A 21,955-nucleotide genomic window follows, 5' to 3' on the forward strand; every position below is an offset into this window, starting at 1 on the left:
CCCCCGCCACTTGCCTGCTCACCGGTCCACCCACTACCCACTGTCTGCCCTGTCTGCACCCATCCCTGCAGTGTCTGTCTCGCTCTCTCTCTGCCCAGCCGCCAGCCCCCTCCAGCCTGTATTTGCGTACCCGTCCTTCCATCAGCAACTCTCCACCTGGCAGGCATTCGCTCCTGTCGTTATCGAGAAGCTTGTTTCTAAACGTCCTCCTCTTTGGTCTGTTGGGGATATGGGCTTCAGGGTGAGAAGGGCAGAGATCCAGGGCATTCATACCCGTCGGGGACCCTCTCAGCTCTCAGAACTCAAAAAGCCCAGCGAGGGCAGCGAAGCTGGGACTCAGCGGGGAGGAGGCCTGGGACCCTGTCCCCGGTGTTGGAGAAGGACCATCCATGAAGTCGCCACGCTTGTAGCACCTCGGTGGGGAGAGGGCTGTGCTTGGAGTGGCAGAGAGACAGGTGGCTCGGAGAGTGGGATGGGAGGGGGAGAGCCGGAGCGGGAGGAGGCAGCTCCCCAGAGACCTCGCTCCAGCCTGCCAGGGAGAGCTGGAAAGCCCTCTGCAGAGGAGCACCGATCCTGAGCCAGGATGGCGGTAAGCCCACGCAGAGTGGACAAGGGAAGCAATGGCAGCTCCTGGAGCCTGGCGGGGCCCCGATCTGGGCTGGTGGCCACTGGATACCGATGCTCCTGGAGAGCCTGGAGGGCCAGCGACAGGGAGGTGTCGCGGCCCACCTTCTGCAGCTGGGGAGCGGTAGGAGTGGAGCCACTAGGAGGGGTTCCTAAGCCCTTCTTTATTGGACAGGTGGGGCAGGGGTGGGGACAGTGGGACATGATGTGACCCCACCCTGAGCCCCCATGAGCGTTCACCTGACATCGAGGGCAGGGATCTTCTTAAAAGAAGAATGAAGAAGTTGGGAGGCGAGGAGGCAGGAGTCTGCTTACCCCCGTCCCTCCTCCTCTCTCCCTAAATCCCCTCCACACTTCCTTATTTTCTACTATCGCCTGAAACCCTGAGAAGGACACCTCCCTTGGGGGGATTAAGCAACACATCAGCCTCTTCATAATGTGTACACAACGGTGCCCGCATGACTGTGTGCCAGGCGTGCGTATGACGTGCACATACAGGTAGCTCTAGGTGGAGTTCATAGAAAGCAGTGTTATCATTAAAATCCCATTACTACGTCATCGGGCGGTGCACCTGTTGTGACATCACCTGCCAGGTGAGTCCAGGGGACCCTGCCTCCTGCCCAGTGGTGTCCACTGCCCCAAGTTACCTCACCTGGGGCTTTGCTGCTGGCCTCATGGTGTGTCTCCCCAGGGAGCCTCCGCAGGTTCCCAGTTTACTGCTCACACCAGCCACAAGCACCATAGCAACAGAGGCTGGCAACGGCACCTGCAGCCTGCCCGGGAGAAAAATGAGCAAAATCGCTTTCTTTCGGGGAGGGTGTGTGGTGGGGACGCCCAGGAAAGTCACCATCTCTCATTATATAATTTGCTGCTATTTCTAGCCCACTTTCTAGAGACGGCGAGGGCCCTCTGAGGGTCACCTGCTGTGTGGTCAGGCACCCAATGGCTGCAGAGCCCCCTGACCAGGTCCAGTGGAGCAGCCTGGCCTTGCTTCTCTGGAGGGTCCAGGCTCTGCAGAAAGCTGAGTGGGGAAGGGGAGGCTCTGCCGCCCTGTCTCCCCTAGGGACACAACCAGCAGGTGCTTGATCTCTCTCCGCCTCTCCTTTGCCCTCTCCCAGCCCCGCCATGGCCCCCAGGACGGTTCTAGATCACCAGGTCTGGGGAAGCCATGTGGTCACCAGCCGGACATTGGGCTGGGGTGCAAAGCCTCGCTGTCCTCCTGGTGGGAAGAGGCCGGCCACTGGCGCCTGGTCCCACCTGCCATGCTGATCCCACCAGGCAAAAAACATACCACCGGAGGAGGCCAGCCCTGGGCTGTGACCTAGAGCAGTGACCCTCCACAGGGCACTTCAGACAGAGGGAAACTTCTGGACCACTCTTCAGATGTGGATCGGAGCAGAACACTGGGTAAAGATGTGGTCAGGTTGCTCCCAGGAGAGGTGGGGAGCCCAGAACCTTTGCTCAGAGAGGGCTGCCGTCAGACACCGGACCAGGAGGGGGAGCCGCTGCCCGGGGAGGGAGGTATTCTGATCGGGGCCCACCCATGCTACCTGGAGCTGGCCGCCCTGTGTTGGCCCCTGGGGAGAGGCCGCTGGGGGCTCCCTAATCTCCCTCCTGGCTGTGGGTTCAGGCAGGCCCTGGACAGCCCGGCACAGCCCTGGGCTGCTCCACGCGGCTGGCTCGTTAACATGCAGGCAGTGTTGCGCTGGGAGAAATTTAGATGTTTTTTGCATGTGTGCTTGCATGTAAATGTGGGTAGGTGCTGTCCTGATTGATGGCAATTAGCATTTTCTAACGGGAACAGATGTTCGGATCGCCAGGAGGCTGGTACCTAACGCCCACGCCGCCATCTGCTCGGCTGGGCAGGGCTGGGGGAGGCAGCCCCGGCCTGCTGCCCTCCGTCCTCGGTGGTGTGCCCGTAACGGGACTGTGCGAGATTGTTTCTGGAGGGAAGAAAAATAATAATAAAGATGTTTTCAGGGTTATAAATAGTTCATGCTGCCTATTATGGGATGGCGCCTCTCTCTCTGACTGGCAGCTCTGGTTTCCGTGTGGCGTGAACAAAGGACGATCTGAGTGGAATGCATGATGTCGGGGAGGGGAGGCAGCCTGGGAGGCCGAGGTCTACGCTTCAGCTCGGTTCTGAAGACCAGGGAGGAAGCGGCGGGACGCGGAGAGGAGCCGGCTGGCTCAGGGCTCGCCATCCTGGCCCTCTGCCTGACCCGGGAAGCTGAGCTCATGTGAGGGACCACTGGCTGGGGCCTGCCGGAGCCCCGCTCCTCCTCAACCTCAGTGGGGTGACAGCCGACAGCCTTCACGGGCAGGGCAGCCCTGTGCCCGGCGTCTCGCTGGTGTGGAGCCAAGGAGGGAAGGCCCCGGCCTCTCTCCCAGACCGACCCAGGAGGCTCTCCGGCCACTGGCTGTGCCCTACTGTCCCGCTCTCCTCGCAGCTTCTCAGCTTGTTGGCTCACCTGCCGTTCGGAGAGCCGCCTGCACCCTCTTTTCCCCTCCGTGCGGCTTGCTGTGCCTCCTCATGCCCACGCCTGCGCTGCCAGGCTTGCAGGACATGCTGATGCCCTTTCTTGACCTTGACGGCCTCCTCCCCAGCCTGGCGGTGTGGGAGTGGGCAGTGGGCAAGCCTGAGGCCCTTCCCTGCAACCGTGCCCCTTGTTTCCAGGCCGTTGCTAAGGCTTCCCCAGGTCACTGTCCTGGGCCTTCAGCCCCCTGGCCATGCGGGGGAGAAATGGGTCTTCGGTTGCTGGCAGAGACCTTGCTGTGAGCCCGCACTCCACCTCCTCCCACCTGGATTCCCTGGGCGGCACCCGCAGAACAGTGGGGAAGCACCGGGTTTGCTGGTTGCCAGGGGCTTAGGGTTAAGCCCAGGAGGAGTCCGCTCTGCAGAGCGACCTCAGGAAAAATGTCACCGATGTCACCATTGGAGGGAAGGCGGCAAACACCGAGAGGCTTCCCTGTCCTCATTTCCCCTCCCAGGAGGGGGCTCAGGCCGAGTGTTCCAGAAACTGCAGATGTTAGATGGCCTGACAGCGGGGCTGGAGGCATCCTTCGGGAGCTTTAGTGTGGCGGCGGCCAGTGGGCTTAGTCTTGGCGGTCTCTAGCAACATGGGAAGGGGCATGTAAGTGTGTACCCCACTTCCAGGACGCCCTGGTCACACCTCACTTTGCCCTGACGTTGCACTCTTCACTCCAGAGACCTCTTTCTGTTTTACACTGGGGCCTGGCGGGCCTGGGCTGGTGTCTGAAAGCAGGATGCAAGGAACCCAAAGGAGAAGCCGGTGTCTCCCTGGCAGCCAGAGGACCGGACCCCTTCCCCTCTTTCACACCTTTCTCGTTGAGCTCTGACCTTCCAGGGTATCTGTGGAGTGCAAGGATGTGTGAGTCTCCTTGCTGGGTCCCAGGGGTCCCAGATGAACACAGCACACCCCCTCCCTCAAGGAACTTAATGTCTTATGAAGGAGAGCACACTATGGCTTGCAGGTCTGCACAGTGAAGCAGTACTACACAGAAACCAAGCAGATGTTTTGGAGGCCTGATGGGTTTTTAAGCTGGGCTTTGAAGGATGCATAGGAGTCTTCTGTGAGAAAAATGTGAGCAGAGAACTGCACAGAGAGCAAAGGCATGGAGGTGGAGGGTACAGCTCGTTTCAGAGGAGAGGCTGGAGCTGGCTGGGGTAGCAGACATGAAGCCAGGCAGGTGGCCCTGGCTGTGGTGGACTTTCGTGTCCTGCCAGTGAGGTGTGGAGGCCTGGAACTAGGAAGCTGGGTTTTGGGAGCCGAGCATGGAGGCTGTGTGTGGACCAAGACCGGGGGACTTCAGGGGTTGCTGCTGGAGTTCAGATGGAGGCGATGAAACTGTGGCTAGAGTTGGGCAGGAAGAAGGGGGCAGAGTGCGAAGGCCCGCCGCCACCGTGGTGCAGCCACAGCACAAAGCCCGTGACGCAGAGGCCCTGGGGAGGGCCTGGGCTTGTGTCTGAGTCTCCCAGTGCATGCTGGGGAGCCGAGCCCGTGATCCCGCTGAGGCTGGGGCTGGGTCTGTCTCCAGACAGAGGAGGTAGAATTCTACAGCTCGGAGTCGGTGGTCATTTCAAAGTGCAGCTCCGTGGTGTCCAGCACATTCGCTGTGCCCTGCAGCCGTCAGCGCCGCTCAGTTCCACGCAGTTCCAGAACGCCTCAGCACCGCAAGGAAGTCCCAGTCCATTCACAGCCACCTCTGTATGCCTGCCCGGGCCGCGGCCAGCACGAGGCTGCGTGGGACTGAGTCTCTGTCCCTGGGACCTGCCAGTGGGCTACCTGGCATGGTGGCGCCGAGCTGGCCTCTTCTTGCAGATGCAAGGTCAGCGCTGTGCTCCTCTTCCCGGTGAGTGAAGTCCCACTGTGTGGCCCTGCCACTCTATCTGTCACCTGGCGAAGGGCACGTGCTGGAGAGAGGAGCCGTGTTCGAGGGAGAGTTCTCACACTCAGAACGTCTTTGTTGAATGAGGAAGTAAATTTGCAACTCAGCCCCATAACCTTCGCCCAAGGCCCCTTCCTCAGCCCTGCCCCCGTCAGTTCAGGGCCCCGACTCCAAGGAGCAGCTCCGACCTGATGCCCACTGTGCTGAGGGGCCTTATTCTCAGTCTTTGGGGACCTGCCTTGCGTCCAGGGCAGCCTGGAGGTCTCTAGGATGTGGGGAGGGGTGGGGCCATGGATGCACTCTCCGCAGGGACATGGAACTGCCCAGTTCCGCCCTGGTACTCTCCAGTCCCAGGTGCCATCTGCTCCTGGCTGTCTCCTTCCTCCTCGGGGCAGGGCACTGCCTGGCGCCATCAGCCCCACTGAGCTCTGTGCCATTCGGGATCCCCAGGACTTCCTGTTTCCTGAAAAAAAAAAAAGTGTGGCCTCAGAGGGTGGGTGGAGGGCAGAGAGTCCTAGGTGGCCGGCATGCCCACTCACCCCGCCCTCCCTCCCGCACCTGTCACACAGCCTGACGTGAGCTATGGGAAGAGCACCAGCCTTCCCTGCATCTACGGCCAGCCCACAGTCCCCAGGGCACTACAGCAGCGGCTCGGGGGTGCTGGGAGCTGCTCGGGCCTGCAGACCATACCTGGACAGGGACCCCAGGACCCCACCCCAGAGCTGTGGAGGTGCTGGGGAAGGGGCGCCAGTGCAGGGCCTGCAGGGATAGTGCACACAGGGAGACTCGGAGGATGGGGACGGCAGAAGGACTGGGAGGTCTGGCCACCCTCGGGCCGTACTCAGCACACGGCGGCACTGGCTTCTGCGTTTCTCACCAGGAATGGTCACAGTCCTTGGAGGCGTGGGGAGCCACGACAGGCACAGGCACTGGGTGACTGAGGTGCCTACAGGTAGGGACAGTGCCAGTCCTGGAGGAGCCCCTGCCCAGACCAGAGGCTGCAGCATCTCCTTCCTGACCCCCTCCCTGCTTCACCACCATGTTTCCTGTTAAGAAACCAGACTGTCCTGCCCTTGTCCCCAAGTCCGAGCTGCCCAGTGCTGCAGAGGGGCTCCCCTAACAGGCAGAGGTCGTAGCTCCTCAGTCTCGTTATTGTCGACTGAGGAACAGGACAAAACAAACCAAGGTTTCACGTGACGCCATAGCTCTGCGTCCCGACTGGTGATGTGAAGCCCAGAATGGGAAAGAGCTGCACAGCCACACACACACAGCCATTCACACACAGCCATGCACACACAGCCATGTGTACACACCCCCCACACATGTGCACACACATGCACGCTCACACAGCCACATGCACACACATGCACACACCCATGCACACACATATGCGCACACATACATGCACACACAGCCACACACACACATGTGCAGTCACACACACCCATGTGCACACCCCACACATATGTGCACACACATGCACACTCACACAGTCACACACATGTGCGCACACCCATGCACACACATGTGCACATACATACAGGCACACACAGCCACACACCCATGTGCACACACAGTTACACACACCCATGTGCACACACACATATGGGCACACACAGCCATGCACACACACAGCCATCTGCACACACCCATGCACACACATGCACATGCACGCACGCACAGCCATGCACACGCACATATGTACACACAGTCACACACACCCATGTGCACACACATGTGCACACACAGCCTTGCACACACACCAACACACACAGCCATGCACACACATGCACACACACCCATGTACATACTCACACATGTGCACACACACCTATGCACATACATACACACCAATGTGCACACATCCATGCAGACATACCCATGCACACACAAATGCATACACACACACCCATGCACACCCACGCATACCCGCCCATGCACACACACACACACACATGCATGCACGGTGCATGGATAGCTGGGGAATCTGAATAAGCCCATGCCAGACCAGAGTTCAGTCCCTGGCTGCGACATTGCAGGCAGCTCTGCAGGGTGAGAGCATGGGGGGCAGGGGAGGGGTGCGAGGGCTCTCCTGCACATTTCCCACACCTTCGGGGGAATCTATGGGTTGTCCGAAAAGTCATGACACATTTTCACGTAGGAAAAAAATATGTCATGACTTCTCCGAGAACCTAATAGAATTTTTTCTGAATAAGTGAAAAGAAGGAACGCAAAGGGGCTCTGGCAGAGCTGGAGTGAGCAAGCTGGGCAGGGCCCGAGGGTGAGGCCCCTGGCCTGCTCCATTCCCCAGGGTCCCGAGGTGTGGCCCAGCAGACTGCTCACTGCCCCTTCCCCGCCCAGCCTCACCCTCTGTTGCCCACCTGGGACACAGCGCTGGGCTTCACACTCTCCTGGGTCCCCTGGCCTGCAGAGGGCCTGGACTGCGCTGCGCAGGCCCAGGTGAAGTCGTGCTGTGACCTGGCTGGGCCCTCTGAGCCCCCATGGTCTCTGGTTGGTGTGGGTCTGGAGGAATCGCACGGTCACCAGCCATCCCTTCCTCCACCCAGACCCTCTGCCCCATCATGTTGGGCTCTTCTCCAAGTGGCGGCTGCTGTGGACACGCGCATTCTGTCCCCGCTCCAGACCTGCCGCCCCGGGAGCCTGTGCCTGGCACGTCCCTGGCACCCACAGGCTCAGGGCGTGTCTGTTCCGTGACTCTTGTCTGGGGGCAGAGACCAGCTGTTGCCCTGTGCTTGGGGCACACGATGTCCTGGGACGCGAGGGCTGCCCAGCTGTCCCTGGAGATGGAGGGCCCTTGGGTGTCCGTGTGGAGGGTACTGCCCATAACCCTCACCTGAGGCACCCACTTGACACATCAAGAAGGACACAGAGGCATGGCGGAAAGGGCCGACAGCCGTGTTCCAAGGGTGGGTGACTCACAGGTCTCTGGAAGGTGAAGACGTTCGCAGAGATTAGAAGGCTGCTTCCCAGCCCCCATGCATGAGCTGCACGAAACGACCCCTTCTCCCTGACACACGCAGAGCAGGTGAGAGCCATCAATCCGGTCTGTCCCCACCCGCCGTCATCTCCTGCTGCTCCCGGGGCTGTACGGTTTTCCACCACCCATGCAGAAACAGTGAGGGCCCTATCTGAGCCAGCACAGAGCAGGGGCCAGTGTTCTGAGCACAGAGAGTGGGAGCAGTAGGGCCCTGCGCGGCCGGGACCTGGGGGGAGGGCGACCACGGACTAGTGGGCATCCTGCCATCGCATCCGAGTCTGTGCCCACGCACCGGTATCCACCCTCTGCCTGCGCCTGTGTCCAGAATACACACACGCAGGCCGTAAGTCGTTAGCGGGCTTTGAAGGGAAAGGACGGGTCAAGAGTGGGTTGGGGGAGGTTGGGACGGTGGAGGCAGCCCTGTGCTGAGGCAGGGGGCCTGTGGGGCCTGCAGGGGCCTGGGGGAGCCTTGTGGGCAGTGCGGCCAGCTGAGAAAGAGCTACATTTGAGAGACAGACAGAGGCGCCGACATCCAAGGACGGTCTGGTTGCGTGGCGGGCGCAGCCAGGTCGTGGGCCACGGAGGGCTGGGAGGAGTATGCCCAGTAAGAGGGGGCGGGGACGCACTGGAGGGCGGCGACCTGGGGGTGCTCTGCCGTCAAAGACTGTGACTGTAGCTTCGACTCCCGGACGGGGCCGGGGCCCGTAGGACGATGGCACCTCTGAAACGCACTGAGGAGTACTTTCGAGTGTGCCGACGTGAGCATGAGGGGGTGAGAGGCTGAGTTAGGGACCTGCGGCCTGTGGGTGCCGGTCCTGAGGGGCAGGGACTTGCGCGGGGCTGGCTCTCAGCCTGGGGAGCACCTGGCAAGGCCTGGGCTGGCACAGCAAGAGGAACAAGCGCTGTCCGTGGCCTCTGGGGGGGCCGGGGAGCTACTCGGCGCCCTGCGGTGCAAAGGGCAGCCCCCAGTGTGAAGGGCGGCTGCTCCCATTGCCCTGAGCTGGGACTGAGCACCCGGAGGAGGGGAGACGGCGTGGGGTTCAGAGGCAGAATGAACAGAGTTGGCAGGACAAGGACAGGGCTGGGGGACACGGAGACTGTCTGGGCAGAAAGGCCACCTGGAGGGGACAGCTGCGGGAGAAAAGGGCGGACTGGGAGTGGAGCGTGGTCGGCCTGGGGCTCAGAGGCACGTTGGGGCTGGCAACGGGCACCTGGGGTGACCTCAGGAGGGGCAGGGGCAGAGCTGCAGGAGCGTTGGGCTGTGCGTGTGAGTGTGGGGCGAGAAGTGGCAGTGTGCGTGCGTGTGAGCAGTGTGTGAAGGTGTGGGTGTGACTCCATACAAGTGCGTTGGCTGTGTGTCTGTACAGCTGAGTGTGTGAGCAGGTTACCATTTTCATGAGTGTGCTAGTGTGAGCATCTGGATGGCTGCATGAGTGTGGGTGAGTGTGGTGTGCCTGTGCGTGTGCACGCACAGGTGTGCCCTGCCTTCCCGTCGCCCTCCCTCCTGTCTGCGCTGGGTGGCCACTGGCTCTCGGTGGCGGTGCCTCTGCACAGCCGGCCAGGCAGCTCCCCTGAACCTGGAGGGCCTCTGCAGTGGGTCCCCTGATTTCTGCCTTCAGTTTACGGGCTCTCCCGGGCCCCATGGGGGGGGTCTCTTGGGAAGCAGCTTGCTTGCTGGCTGGGGACAGGCGGGTCTCCCCCACAGGGCTTTCTTGCACCCCCGCGGTGTCTGTCCGTGCGTGTAACCTGTGCTCTGTCCAGTGGCTGACCCCTGAGGACTGTGAGAAATGCTTCCTTGCTTTTCCTGGCTCGCCCCTAAGGTGCAGCAGACGTGGGCTCGTGCACATGCTTCGCAGCGGGGAGATGCCTGTCCTGTCTGCATGCACGTAGCTGGCCCCAGTGGACCTGCTCGAGGAGTGCGGGCGTGGCTGCATGCAGACAGCATCTGGGTGCAGGCCCGGCCTCCAACTGAGGAGCGTGTGGGGGAGGGCGCATCACCACACCCGGCAGCCCACAGACCAGCCCAGCTGGCAGGTGTCCCCTGCCTCTGCTAGGTGGGACACAGCTGCACTGCTTGTGGGTGGGTCCCAGAGCCCCAGGGCAGGGCAGAGGTCTGTGCCTGGTAAGCTGTAAGGCAGCGGGCTTCTCCCAGGGGTGGGTCGGACTGTTGGCCTAGCTTCCTTGGATCCAAGAATGAGGGAGTGGGCCCCTTTCCCTGAGGGCGGGCAGGGAGGGTCTTCAGGGGACTGGAGCGTGCAGGGCAAGGTGTATCCTCAGACCCAGGAGAGGGTGAGAGTGCACATCTCTGCCGCACCCTCTCTCCTTTTCTGGAGGCTCTACCCTTTGCCTGTGACCCTGACGAGTCCCTGCTCCCTTCCTGTGGCCCTGACTCCCCTCTCTTGGACCAGGCCCACCCAAGGCGACCCTGGGTCCCTTTGCCCCCTTTCCTTACTGTTTAAAACCCCTCACTGGTGGAGCACACATATGCTGAGTGCCAGGTGCCGTGAGGGGCCGGGCACCCTTGAGAAGACAGAGCCCGCCTGGTGGGGCACACCCATTTCCATTTCTGAGCGGCTGCCTGAACTGCAACAGGTGGGTACTTGAAGTCTGGCTGGAGCGTGGACTCCTGTCCCAGCTGTGGCGCCGTGCACGCCGTGGCCTCCTGCCGTGATGCTTGCGTTCCTCCTGGGCAGAGGGCACTCTACTCCCCAAGCCCACTAGGGCGTACGGTCTTACCCTGTAAAACGCGCAGTTCCCACCTGTCGGTGTGAGCTGGCCCCAAGACGCCCTTGCACTTCGCTTCCTGTCCCCTTCCCGCCCACGGTCCTGCCCGGAGTCTGAGTCCGTTGCCTAGTCCCGCTCCACGTGGCCACACCTGCTCCCTCGCCAGCCGTCCTCTTCCCTGCATTCACAGTTCTGCAGTCCCACGGCCGGCTGTGTTCCGGGCTCGTCACGGCCATGCAGCAGCCCCTCATGGGCCTGGAGGACTGGACAGGCCCAGGGAATGCTGGCTACCTCCACCCTGGGACGCCTGCGACGGCATTGCTGACCTGGCCACAGGGCCCGGCTGGCTCGCAGGAAGGAGAGGCACGGCAGTGTCTGCTCGCTAAGCATGTCCTCCTGCCAGGCACTGCACTCGGGCTGGCCGTCCGGACGCGCACCACTCTCACGTGCACCACGCGGCCGTGCACTGTCATTTACTGCGCGCCGACCTGCGAGTGCTGCCACCTCGACCGCCACTGTTTTTCAGGGGGAGATAGAAGATGGGGAGACCAAACAGCTTGCCCGGGGCCTCGCTGCCTGTGGGCGACGGGGCTGAGGCTCAAGCCCAGGGGCACCTCGCTGCGGCAGTGCTCCAAGCCTCTCGAGTTGCATGTGACTGTGGTGCTGGGGGGGCAGGCCCCTCGCAGGTCTGAGTCAAGGATAAGCCTTGCCTGCTGCCTCCAGCTGAGTAGTGGAGCTGCGGTCGGGTGCAGAGCTGTCTCCAGGGAGGGGTCCTTTCTGTCCCCAGGATGATCCTTCTGTGACGTCGATGTGCTTGTGGTGGGGCTCCGAGCACGTGGAAGGTGACAGTGTCTTCCCAGCACATCTTTGCCCGTGACCGTTACCCACGCCCACAGTCCCTGTGGTTCAGGGTTGACCACACCTGACCAGGCTGAGTAATCAGCATAAAACGCTTAAAACCACATTTCCAACTGTTTTTATCTTTTCACCGTTTACTACCCAGGTGTTTGGATTTAATTCCTTCCAAACGGTATACCCACACGTCATTCTGTCCCCCTCGTCGTGCGTCTGGACAGCAGTCCCCCACAGCATGGCTGGCAGCAGGAGGGGCTCGGCATGCCCATGCCCCTGGGTGGAAACTTCTGGGGAGGAAGGTGGCTCTGGGCGAGCTGTCGGGGCCCTCGCCCTCGGGGTCTGGGGGAGTGGTGCCCTTCACAGAGGATGCCTCACCACTAACGCGGGGTGCCAACACTTCCTAGCAGAGCCTGGGTTTCCTTTCACTTGTGTTTCTTTAGCAAGGGCTTTACTTTTGCTCTCTTCTCAGGAGCTCTCTTTTGGGACACAGGTGTCTGAGAGTAGTCTGGGTTCTGCAGGAAACAATACCTCGTGGGCCAGCAGGTGGCGTGGAGGTTAAGGTGCCACATGACTGTGCGGTTTGAGTCCCAGACACGGTGCTTGCAAGTCACCTTAGCCGTGTGTGTGTGCGTGCGTGTGTGTCCGAAATCCTGGGAGGAGAGTGGAGAAGGGGCTGTGGCGAGGCCAGCCCCCGGGAGATGATTTCTCACTTTTCCTCTCTCTCCTTCTCTCGCGAGCACACATGCCCTATAGTAAAAACTGAAAAAGAAACTCAAACCAAAAGCAAGCCCTTGGACAGGCCACGCCCTTGGCCGGTTGCCCCGGGAGCTCCATTGCGTTCTCGCTGGCGGAAGGGTCCTGCTCTTTAATGCTGTGGCACTTTGGATCTTGGCTGGTTGCTGGATTCAACGAACCTATCGTTCCTCTCGGGATTTGGGGGCGACTCACTTTCTTAGTTCCACCGTCCTAGGATAGCTCCTCTGGGGACATCCATACCAGCATCTTCGAGTTCACGCCTTCCTCTCTGTAGGGGGATGTTTCTATAGTCTCCAAGGGTCCCCCTCCTTTTAATCTTCCTGTGCCCACAATAACCTGTTCCAAGCTCAGGCCTCAATTCACAGCCCGAGAAGGAAAGGGATCAGGATCGAAACCGGAGATGAGGCCAGGCGGCAGCCCGCGGTGTCTGTACCCGTGGGCAGTGCTTGGTCCTCTCGAGTCACATGCTCGTGTCCAGTGGGTTTCCACATACCCCCTCTGTCTTACCGTGTGTGTGTGCACACGATGCGTGTGCGTGCATAGTGTGTGTGCGTGATACGTGTGCGTGCACGGTTCATGTTCGAATCGGCCCATCACTTTGCAGTCTCTCTGCCTTTGCAGACCGTCGGGGGAGCTGGGTTTTGGCACTCACAGCGCTCACACCCTCTCGGTGGGGAGGGAAGCAGCTGTGGTTAGCCTAATGAGTGGTGATTAATAAGCAGGCTGCCTCGTAGCAGAGAAGTGCTGACCTGTGCTGCGTGCTGGCCAGGCAGGAGCCAGCCTGCTCAGACAGGACAGGGCACACGGGTGGGGCCCGCCTCGGCTCGAACGCTGAACACCCTCCTGCTCGCACAGATGCCTTTCGTGTGTGAAGGTGTGTCAGTGCGTGTGCACATGTGTCATGCACGGAGCGGGCCAGCTGTGTGCCCGCTCAAGGAGGACATCCTCAGGGTCTACAGTGGCTGGATCCGAAGTGTGCCTGTCTGGGTTATGCCCCTAGGAATATCTGTTCACAATTGAATAATGAAAACTGATCTTAGCTGGCAATTATGCAAAATATGAGATGATTTCCCCGTGGAAGATGTCTTCGCCTTCTGTTCAGCAAGTCGGGTCGGGCGTCCGGTGGCTGGGGCAGGGCCCGGCAGTTCTGACATACCTGGGCGGATTGAGAGGGAGCGGGGAGCTAGCCTGGGAGAAGGCTTCAGGACACACGAGCCCCAGAGGAGGGACTGCAGGCACGAGGGCTCCATGGGGGCAGAACGGGAAGGGGCTGAGGTGGGTGATAAGCCCAGCCTTCTCCAGAGTGTCCCACTCAGCTGCTCCAATAATCAGATGTGAACTTCCTCCAGGGAAGCCAAAGGGAATGGCAGAGCCAGGACCCAATCCCGGGCTCTCCCCCCGCCTTCCGGCTACCGGACCAGCCAGGGCTGGTCTTTGTTTTTGTTTTATAAAGTTTATTTACTTACTTATTCCATGGAAGTGACAGGGAGAGGGACAGACAGACCGACAGACACTACCCCAGACAGTCTGATCCATGAGCCACCCAGCCCGAGCAGCCCCAGACTGTGGGCATGTGGGTGTCTGGTGTGCTCAGGGAGGCCTCTGGACGCAAACCCGGAAACTTCCATGTAGTTGGCCTCACAGAGCATGGCTTTATTTATTTATTTTTTTAACTAAAGCTGTGGGGTCCAGGACTCAAACCGTGGTTGGCCATGTGGAAGTGCCTTAACCACCACACCACCTGCTGGCCTGGAGCGCCACGTTCTACCCTGTGCCACTACCTGGCCCCAGCACTGCGAGCTTCATTTGCTCCCGCGGCAACCTCCCTGGGACGGACCCCAGGGGCAGGCAGGGATGGGCCCCGACTCTAGTCGCTGCCCCCCAAAATCTGGCAAGCAGCACAACCGGCGGCTCAGGCAGGCGGCGCTGGCACCACGGGAGCCTGGCCAGAGTCACCACCCAGTACCAGGGCGCCAGTGCCAGCTCAGCCCGCCCTGCGGCCTAGTCTCTGGCGAGGAACCCAGGAGGGGGTCTTGGCACTTTCCCTAGTAAGTCCCAAGTGGGGGGATACTGTCCAAGGGAAGCTGACCTTGGCTATTTCTCAGCCAGTGGCGTCGTATGAGCATGAGGCCCTGCCCGTGGGTGTGACTGGGTATGAGCGTGTGTGTGAGCATGAGCCCCTGCACGTGGGTGTGAGTGTGTGTGTGTGTGTTTGGGAAGTCGGGCACGGTCACAGGGGCTGTCTGGGAAGGGGCTTAGCCTTGGGGTCTCCAGTGCAGTAGGGCCAGGGCTGGAGCTGGATTCTCCCAGGCCCTGGTGACTTGGAGGGGAAGGAATCTGTGGGGGCAGTGTGTGCTGTGTGCCTATGCAGAAGCAGCCTGTCACCCACCTGCCACCCCCTGCCACCCACCTGCCACTCACCTGCCACCCACCTGCCCACCCGCCACTTATTCCATGGAAGTGACAGGGAGAGGGACAGACAGACCGACAGACACTACCCCAGACAGTCTGATCCATGAGCCACCCAGCCCGAGCAGCCCCAGACTGTGGGCATGTGGGTGTCTGGTGTGCTCAGGGAGGCCTCTGGACGCAAACCCGGAAACTTCCATGTAGTTGGCCTCACAGAGCATGGCTTTATTTATTTATTTTTTTAACTAAAGCTGTGGGGTCCAGGACTCAAACCGTGGTTGGCCATGTGGAAGTGCCTTAACCACCACACCACCTGCTGGCCTGGAGCGCCACGTTCTACCCTGTGCCACTACCTGGCCCCAGCACTGCGAGCTTCATTTGCTCCCGCGGCAACCTCCCTGGGACGGACCCCAGGGGCAGGCAGGGATGGGCCCCGACTCTAGTCGCTGCCCCCCAAAATCTGGCAAGCAGCACAACCGGCGGCTCAGGCAGGCGGCGCTGGCACCACGGGAGCCTGGCCAGAGTCACCACCCAGTACCAGGGCGCCAGTGCCAGCTCAGCCCGCCCTGCGGCCTAGTCTCTGGCGAGGAACCCAGGAGGGGGTCTTGGCACTTTCCCTAGTAAGTCCCAAGTGGGGGGATACTGTCCAAGGGAAGCTGACCTTGGCTATTTCTCAGCCAGTGGCGTCGTATGAGCATGAGGCCCTGCCCGTGGGTGTGACTGGGTATGAGCGTGTGTGTGAGCATGAGCCCCTGCACGTGGGTGTGAGTGTGTGTGTGTGTGTTTGGGAAGTCGGGCACGGTCACAGGGGCTGTCTGGGAAGGGGCTTAGCCTTGGGGTCTCCAGTGCAGTAGGGCCAGGGCTGGAGCTGGATTCTCCCAGGCCCTGGTGACTTGGAGGGGAAGGAATCTGTGGGGGCAGTGTGTGCTGTGTGCCTATGCAGAAGCAGCCTGTCACCCACCTCCCACCCCCTGCCACCCACCTGCCACTCACCTGCCACCCACCTGCCACCCCGCTGCTGCCCCCCTGCCACTCACCTGCCACCCACCTGCCACCAGCCTGCCACCAGCCTGCCACCAGCCTGCGACCCACCTGCCACCGCTGTCAACTCTGCACCTGCTTTTGGCCGCTGGGGGCCTGGCAGCACTGAGGGGAGTGTCATTTCTCTGCAGGTGTAGACTCCCGATCCATGTGGCCCCTGGTCTGGGCATTCTGAGGGGTGGCCCGGTGACCAGGGCCTCTGCACGTTTCTCCCGCATGGCTTTGTGGCTGCCTCGGACCAGAAGCAGGTGGGTGGGGCTGGGCAGAGCCCCGCACTTACTGGAAGCTGGAGGGCAGAACCTTCGGTCCAGGCTTGCAGGGATAGGAACACCAGGCTGGAGCAAGGCCCTGCCATGTGTGAGCATTTGGGTGCGAGATGGAGGGGCTTGGGAGGGGGCAGGTGTTTAGAGGGTGGGGTCCGGTTGTGTTGGTGGAGCTAGAGCAGCAGGGCACAGGTCAACTTCCAAGGTCACACCCTCTTGATGCCTGGGGTGCCCAGGCGGAAGGCATGGTCCAGGGATCGGGACATGCAGCAGCTTGGTCACAGAGGTCCACAGGGTGGCCAGGGCTGCAGGTTCCATGGAGTGTGGGAGTCAGGGAGGGGCTCCAGGGCCCAGGTGGACCGTTCTGGGTGGCGCAGGCGGTGCTCTGGCGGGCGGGGGAGGGAGCTGGCCAGGAGGCTCATCAGGGCCCTGGTTTACCAGGTGGCGTGATGGCGTCTGCCACCCCGAGTCACAGGAATGGCAAATGTGACACTGAAAGGAGGGCTGTTGTGGAAATGCCCTGAAAATGCTGGCAGCCCCGTGGACGTGCATGGCTCAGGCAGGGCAGCGCTGTTTCAGCAGCTGAGGCTGTGCCTACCCATGGTACAGGTGAAGGCGCCTGGCGGTGTAACCGGACTGGGCCCCACTTGCGCTCAGCATGCCCCATGCAGCTGACCAGAACTGCCAGGAGGCTGGGTTCCTCCTGGGGCTGGTATTGTGCTGCTGCTGGGCCCAGTCCCTCCTGCACCGTTTCCATCTGGGCTGTGTGAAGCTCAGGCCGCCTCACTCATCTTCCAGGGGAGCTGCCTGGCTCTCCAAGCCTTCGCTTCGGGCCCCTTTTCTGGCAGGAAAACTCTGCCTTGGATTGTCTGTTCTCCCTGACTGCTCTTTTATGTAGGGGTACACATACATGCATGCGTGTGTGTGTGTGTTTACACACCCATGCACGTGCACGCACCGTGCACATATGATTGTGTAGGCGCATGTATCTGCAGATGTGTGCATGCGAGCTGAGTGTAAGCACATGTGTTTTTGTGCACATACATGTGCATGTATGTGTGCTTCATGTTTATGCATGTGTGTGAAGAGGCAGTCAGGGCTTCTGGAAATGTCTCACCACGCTGGGCTCACGCCCTGTGGACCCCAGCCACAGCAACGGCCCATCAGCTGGAGCCTCAGGGAAGCTGTGGACATTGGGGCAGAGGAGAGGAGAAATGAAATAACTGTGAGATTTGCAGCATGTTACCTGTTTTTATTAAAAATCAATGGCACAATGGAGCGATTCCACTCTGTCTTACTTAAACAATATCCACTGCATGGAGTGGGGGAGGGGAGCGGGCAGGGGTGGGGAGACCAGCTCCGCGAGTGCCTGTGCCTCCAGCCGCTCTCCCCGTCCATAAAATAGCCAGCTCATCTCGGCCCCATCAGAGCCGGGATTTACGGCCAGGCCTGCCGATTGCCTGCCATCCGCCTCTCTCGGTTTTATCCCTGCTATTTATCACGCCGGGCCCTGCCTTGGCGCCAGAGGGACAGTTAATCAAGGCAGACTTCCCACCTTGTCATCCCGGGATGCTGCTGGGAGAAAATGTGAACCGTAAAATTAAAATCATGGGAGCTGGGGAATTTGTAGAGAAGCTGGTGCTTCGGGGGAGGGAGAGAAAGCTGCTCCCGGCCGTGTGTGGACAGGCCGAAATATTGAGTGGCGGGGCTTCGTCCCCAGAGTTCATTTCCTCCCGCGGAGCCGTGCTGTGCGCGAGGCTGTGCGTCCCAGACGCCCCTCCCCGCCCCTGCTGCTGCCCCTCACTCCCTCCTGGCAGGAGGACAACATAGGAGTGAGTCCTGGGGGCTGATGACCTGAAGGGGACTGTGGGTAGAAGGCACAGGCCACTCACGCTCAGTGACCTGGGCAGCCTGCCCACCTCATCCCACCGCGTGGTGCCCGCCAGGCTCTGGCTGCATGGACTTGGGGGTGGGAGAGGGGTGTGGGGGAAGGAGCATCCAGCTGTGTTCACAGACCCAGCATGGAGAGTGGGGAAGGCAGGGAGCTCTGCTCTGAGTGGGAATGGATAGCTTCCAGATCCTTCCATGAAGAACACACAGGCTTAAACTTTGCGTTTGTCGTGAAGGAGCTGGTTGGGGTTGGGTGAGAACGCAATGGGAGGCAAACCTGGTCCTTGTGGCGCCCCTGCCTGGTCTGCAGGTCTTAGACATGCCCCTGCCGCCCCCACCCCCACCCAGCAGACAGGAGTCATTTTGCTTTTATACATGAAGTTCACTTCAGTTCCATTTGGAGCCCCATGTGCAGATGGTGCGTGTGTACATGTGTGCTTGTGCACAGGTGTATGCGCCTGTGTGTACATGCGTGTGCACACGTGCCTATGCCTGTGCACAGGTGCATGCATGCCTGTGTGCTGTGTACGTGTGCTGCCTGTGACTCCCGAGTCTGCCCACTGAAGGATGGGTGTGGGGCACTGGAACCAGCAGTCTCCAGACTCCCAGTGGGCAGGGCAGCAAGCAGGAGCCAAGGCCCTGCACACTCACAGCGGGCAACACGGTTCAGGGGTGCGGCCCTGGGCCTTCCACGGGGAGGGTGCGGAGAGCCTGGTGTTTGGAATGGTCTCCTGACTGGAGTGCCCAGAAGACCCCTGAGGACCAGCCATCTGTGACTCCAGAGACTGGCACTGGGCAGGGACAGGGTGACAGTGATTGACAGCTTCAGCTCGGAGGGTCTGCAGGCTCCCAGCTCCCGCTGGCTCCCGATCATGGCAGTTCTTCGTGTTCTGGACGAGCCGCAGAAGGAGGGTGGAGGCGTAGGGACCCAGACCCTCGGACGGAGCTCGCAGTGAACAATACTCTCTCGGGCAGCTGTCAATGGGGGCCGTCCCGGAGGGCCAGAGGTTACTGTCAGGCCTCTGGGCCAGGGGACCAGCAACCCAGAGCCCAAAGCCCAGAGGGGGCTTTGCTGGTGTGAACCAGAGGCAAGAACGGGGGTGGGGGGCAGCAGGGCTTTCGGGGGGACTGCCTGAGGTTCCAAAGGGCCCTGTCGGAGCTGGCCTGGGGGTGTGCACCAACATCACAATCCAGGCAGGAAGGGATAAGCGTCAGTGTCTGCCCAGCCCGGGGGAAGGTGGGCTGGGGGTGGCTGTCATCGCGTGATGCTGTAGACACATGGGAAGCCCAGGTGGACCTGAACATGCCAGGCATGCCCACAAGTCCATAATCTTGGCCGGCTGGGCAGCTCGGGCAGGACTGTGGTGTCACAGCGGGACTCTGTCAAGTAGGTCCCTTTCCCTCTGATAGGAGGTCTCTCTCTCTCTCTCTCCATCAAAGAGGTCTCTCTCTTTCTCTGTCAAGGAGGTCTCTCTCTGCCAAAGAGGTCTCTCTCTCTGTCAAGTTCTCTCTCTGTCAAAGAGGTCTCTCTCTCTGTCTCTGTCAAGGAGGTCTCTCTTTCTCTCTAATGAAAGAGATAAACTTGGGAACCAGCAGTTAGCGTAATGGCTATGTCGCTGGACTCCCACGTAGTCGACCGCCATTTGCGTCCTGGACCCAGTGGCTTAAAACTCACGCCGGGCGCGTGTGTGCGCATGCCCTAGATCCCGAGAGGAGAACGGAGGAGAAGGGATTGCAGCATGACCATCCCCCCTGGGGGGTGATTTCTCACTTTCTGTCTCTATGTCTCTCTCTGTCTGTCTGTCTGGTGAGCGCACGCGCCCTATAGCGAAAAACCTCTCAAAAAAAAAAAAAGATAAACTTAAAAGAAGTTCATCTTGATTCGGACTCTGCTGTTGGGAGCTCTCTCTCCTGGCGGGGCCCCGGCGGCCCTCCTCCCCAAGCATCACTGGGAGCCGAGTGGGGCGAAGGTGGAGGGGTTCGATGACAGTGTAGGCTGGTGGAGCCCTGGAGCTGACTCCCACCCAAGACTGGCCTGATGGGAGCCTCTCTGAGCCCCCTGCGAGGCCCCCTCAATACCAGCAGGCAGCCCTGTTCCCCAGCCTGGCTGGTGCCCGTTATTCTTGGGGTGACCAGTCATCTGCGTCCACAGCCTCCTGGTCTCTTTTCCTCTGGTCCCTCCTGGCCTGGAACCCACTGCTGCTGCTCACATTCCTTCTGCACGGTGGACCGTGGCTACCTCTCCACCCGTGAGCCCCACCGCCATGTGCACCCAGGTTCTGCCAGCTCTCAGCTGCCCTCCTGCCATCTTGGTATCCCCGATCCCCCCTCACTCCAGCCATGTGCCAGATTTCGAGGCTGCCCCCTGCCTCCCTTTTCAGGCACTCTGAGGACTATGCCCCTCTGCCCAGCTGTGCATGCTTGTGCCCGTGCACACGCACACATGCATTTCAGAGCCAGTGTCCTGCAGCACCCGTGCGCCATGCCGGCCAAGCCAGTGGTCCTGAGAGTTCTAGAAGCTCCATCTGCTGTGTGCTGTCCCAGAGTGGAGAACCTGGGTGGGTGCCCCGGAGAGCCAACAGCCATTCTGCTCTTCCCAGGTTGCAGGCTGGTGGGGAGGGCGGGGTGGGTGCATGGAAGGCGTCAGGGGAGGGCTGCCCAGGCGGCCAGCCAGGCTCCCTTGGGCCCGGAATGCTTTACATACCAGATTTCTGTGTTACAGACTTACCTTCCTAATTACGTTTGGTTTATAATGATGCTAGAATTGCTTTGTGTTCCTGGGGAGCACAGAGCTGGGCGTGGGAGCAGCCAGGATGTGCCAGGTGGAAGGCTGTCGGGGCTAGGCCGCATGCCGGTAGTGGAGAGCCGCCTGTGCTGTGCGGAGCAGACCTGGAAACAAGCAAACTGTGTGGACACTGCCGCAGCAGGCCAGTGCGTGGGTGGGGCTGGAGGGCCAGGCCAGGCTGTGTCTCAGTGCCCACCTGGTCACCTCCCTACACCCTGATGAAGGATGCATTGTCCTTCTTTTCTCTTATTGTCACCAGAGAAAGGGAGGGAGGGAGGGAGGGGGAGAGAGAGAAAGCACCCTCGTGGGCGTGGTCACACGGCACTATCTTTCCTGTTTGTCCTGCCCGTCAGGGATTTGAGGCATTTGCACACACACACACACACACACACATGCGCGCACACACACACCTGGAATGTTTTTCAAGCCAGGAGGGCTGGGATTCGAACCGCGGTTGGCCATGTGGGATCTGGCTCTACGCTAGGGGCCAGCCTTTTGTTCTTTTACTGAGGGATGACACAAGACACAGAGCGGAAGCTACCAGCCATAGTCACAGAGCTGACAAATGGGGACCCGGGATCCTGCACCAGACCCCGAGTGCAAAACCTTGTGAGGTGACAGAGTTGGGACCATTGTCCTTGGGGACTGCCTGGCCAGGCCGCAAACACAGGGTGGAGTCACCACCCATCTCCTAGGGGGACACATTGGTCCCCATGAAGCACCCAGTGGGCCTACTACTGGGGTCCCAGGTTGATATAGCCTGCGGCCCTTTTGGGGCCAGGGGCAAGCGCCTTCCTATTTTGCAGACTAATAGCTGCGTTCTTTGGTGCTCTGTGGATGCCCACGCTCTCCCACTTAGAGCCTGCTTGGAGTGGGTAGCCGGGCCTGGAGAGCTCTCTCCCTCCTCCCCGGGCCCAGCTGTACCCCAGACTGCCATGGCTCCACAGCCACCCTAGAGGAGAACTCTGCTCTCACTGGTGTGCACGCTGGCAGCCCTCTCCCTAAAAGGCAGGCCCCCGCAGACTCGGAGCCACCGAGTCAGACCCTCCTGTCCCTAGGTTGGACAAAGGCGCCGCTGGGCCTCTTTGCCTCTTGGCTGAGTCCTCTCTGCGGTCAGGGCCAGGGCCACCAGGGCCAGCGAGGGTCCACCTGGGCTGGTCCCGTTATCCGCGCTTTGGAATGTGGATGCCGTGGAGCACA

At 60.7% G+C, this 21,955-nt stretch overlaps 1 protein-coding gene and 1 long non-coding RNA gene across 3 annotated transcripts in view; one reads left to right on the top strand and one right to left on the bottom strand.

Annotated features, from left to right (window-relative positions):
* RBFOX3 (RNA binding fox-1 homolog 3) overlaps positions 1-21,955 on the top strand; it is a 353,380-nt gene that overhangs the window by 13,520 nt on the left and 317,905 nt on the right. The window lies entirely within an intron of this gene.
* The window catches only part of LOC102480512 (uncharacterized), an 11,096-nt gene continuing 8,009 nt past the window's right edge, over positions 18,869-21,955 (bottom strand). Inside the window, exons 2-3 of one of the 2 annotated variants that reach the window (XR_001370179.1) lie at positions 20,699-20,859; positions 18,869-18,945 (exon numbers count right to left, since the gene is read on the bottom strand). This is a non-coding gene — a long non-coding RNA (uncharacterized LOC102480512). Of the gene's footprint in view, positions 18,946-19,857; positions 20,579-20,698; positions 20,860-21,955 lie in introns of those variants that run through there. The other variant, XR_334128.1, reaches the window with a different exon arrangement.

The sequence above is a fragment of the Tupaia chinensis genome, unplaced genomic scaffold (assembly GCF_000334495.1).
Source record: "Tupaia chinensis unplaced genomic scaffold, TupChi_1.0 Scaffold000159_1, whole genome shotgun sequence".
NCBI lineage: Eukaryota > Metazoa > Chordata > Mammalia > Scandentia > Tupaiidae > Tupaia > Tupaia belangeri.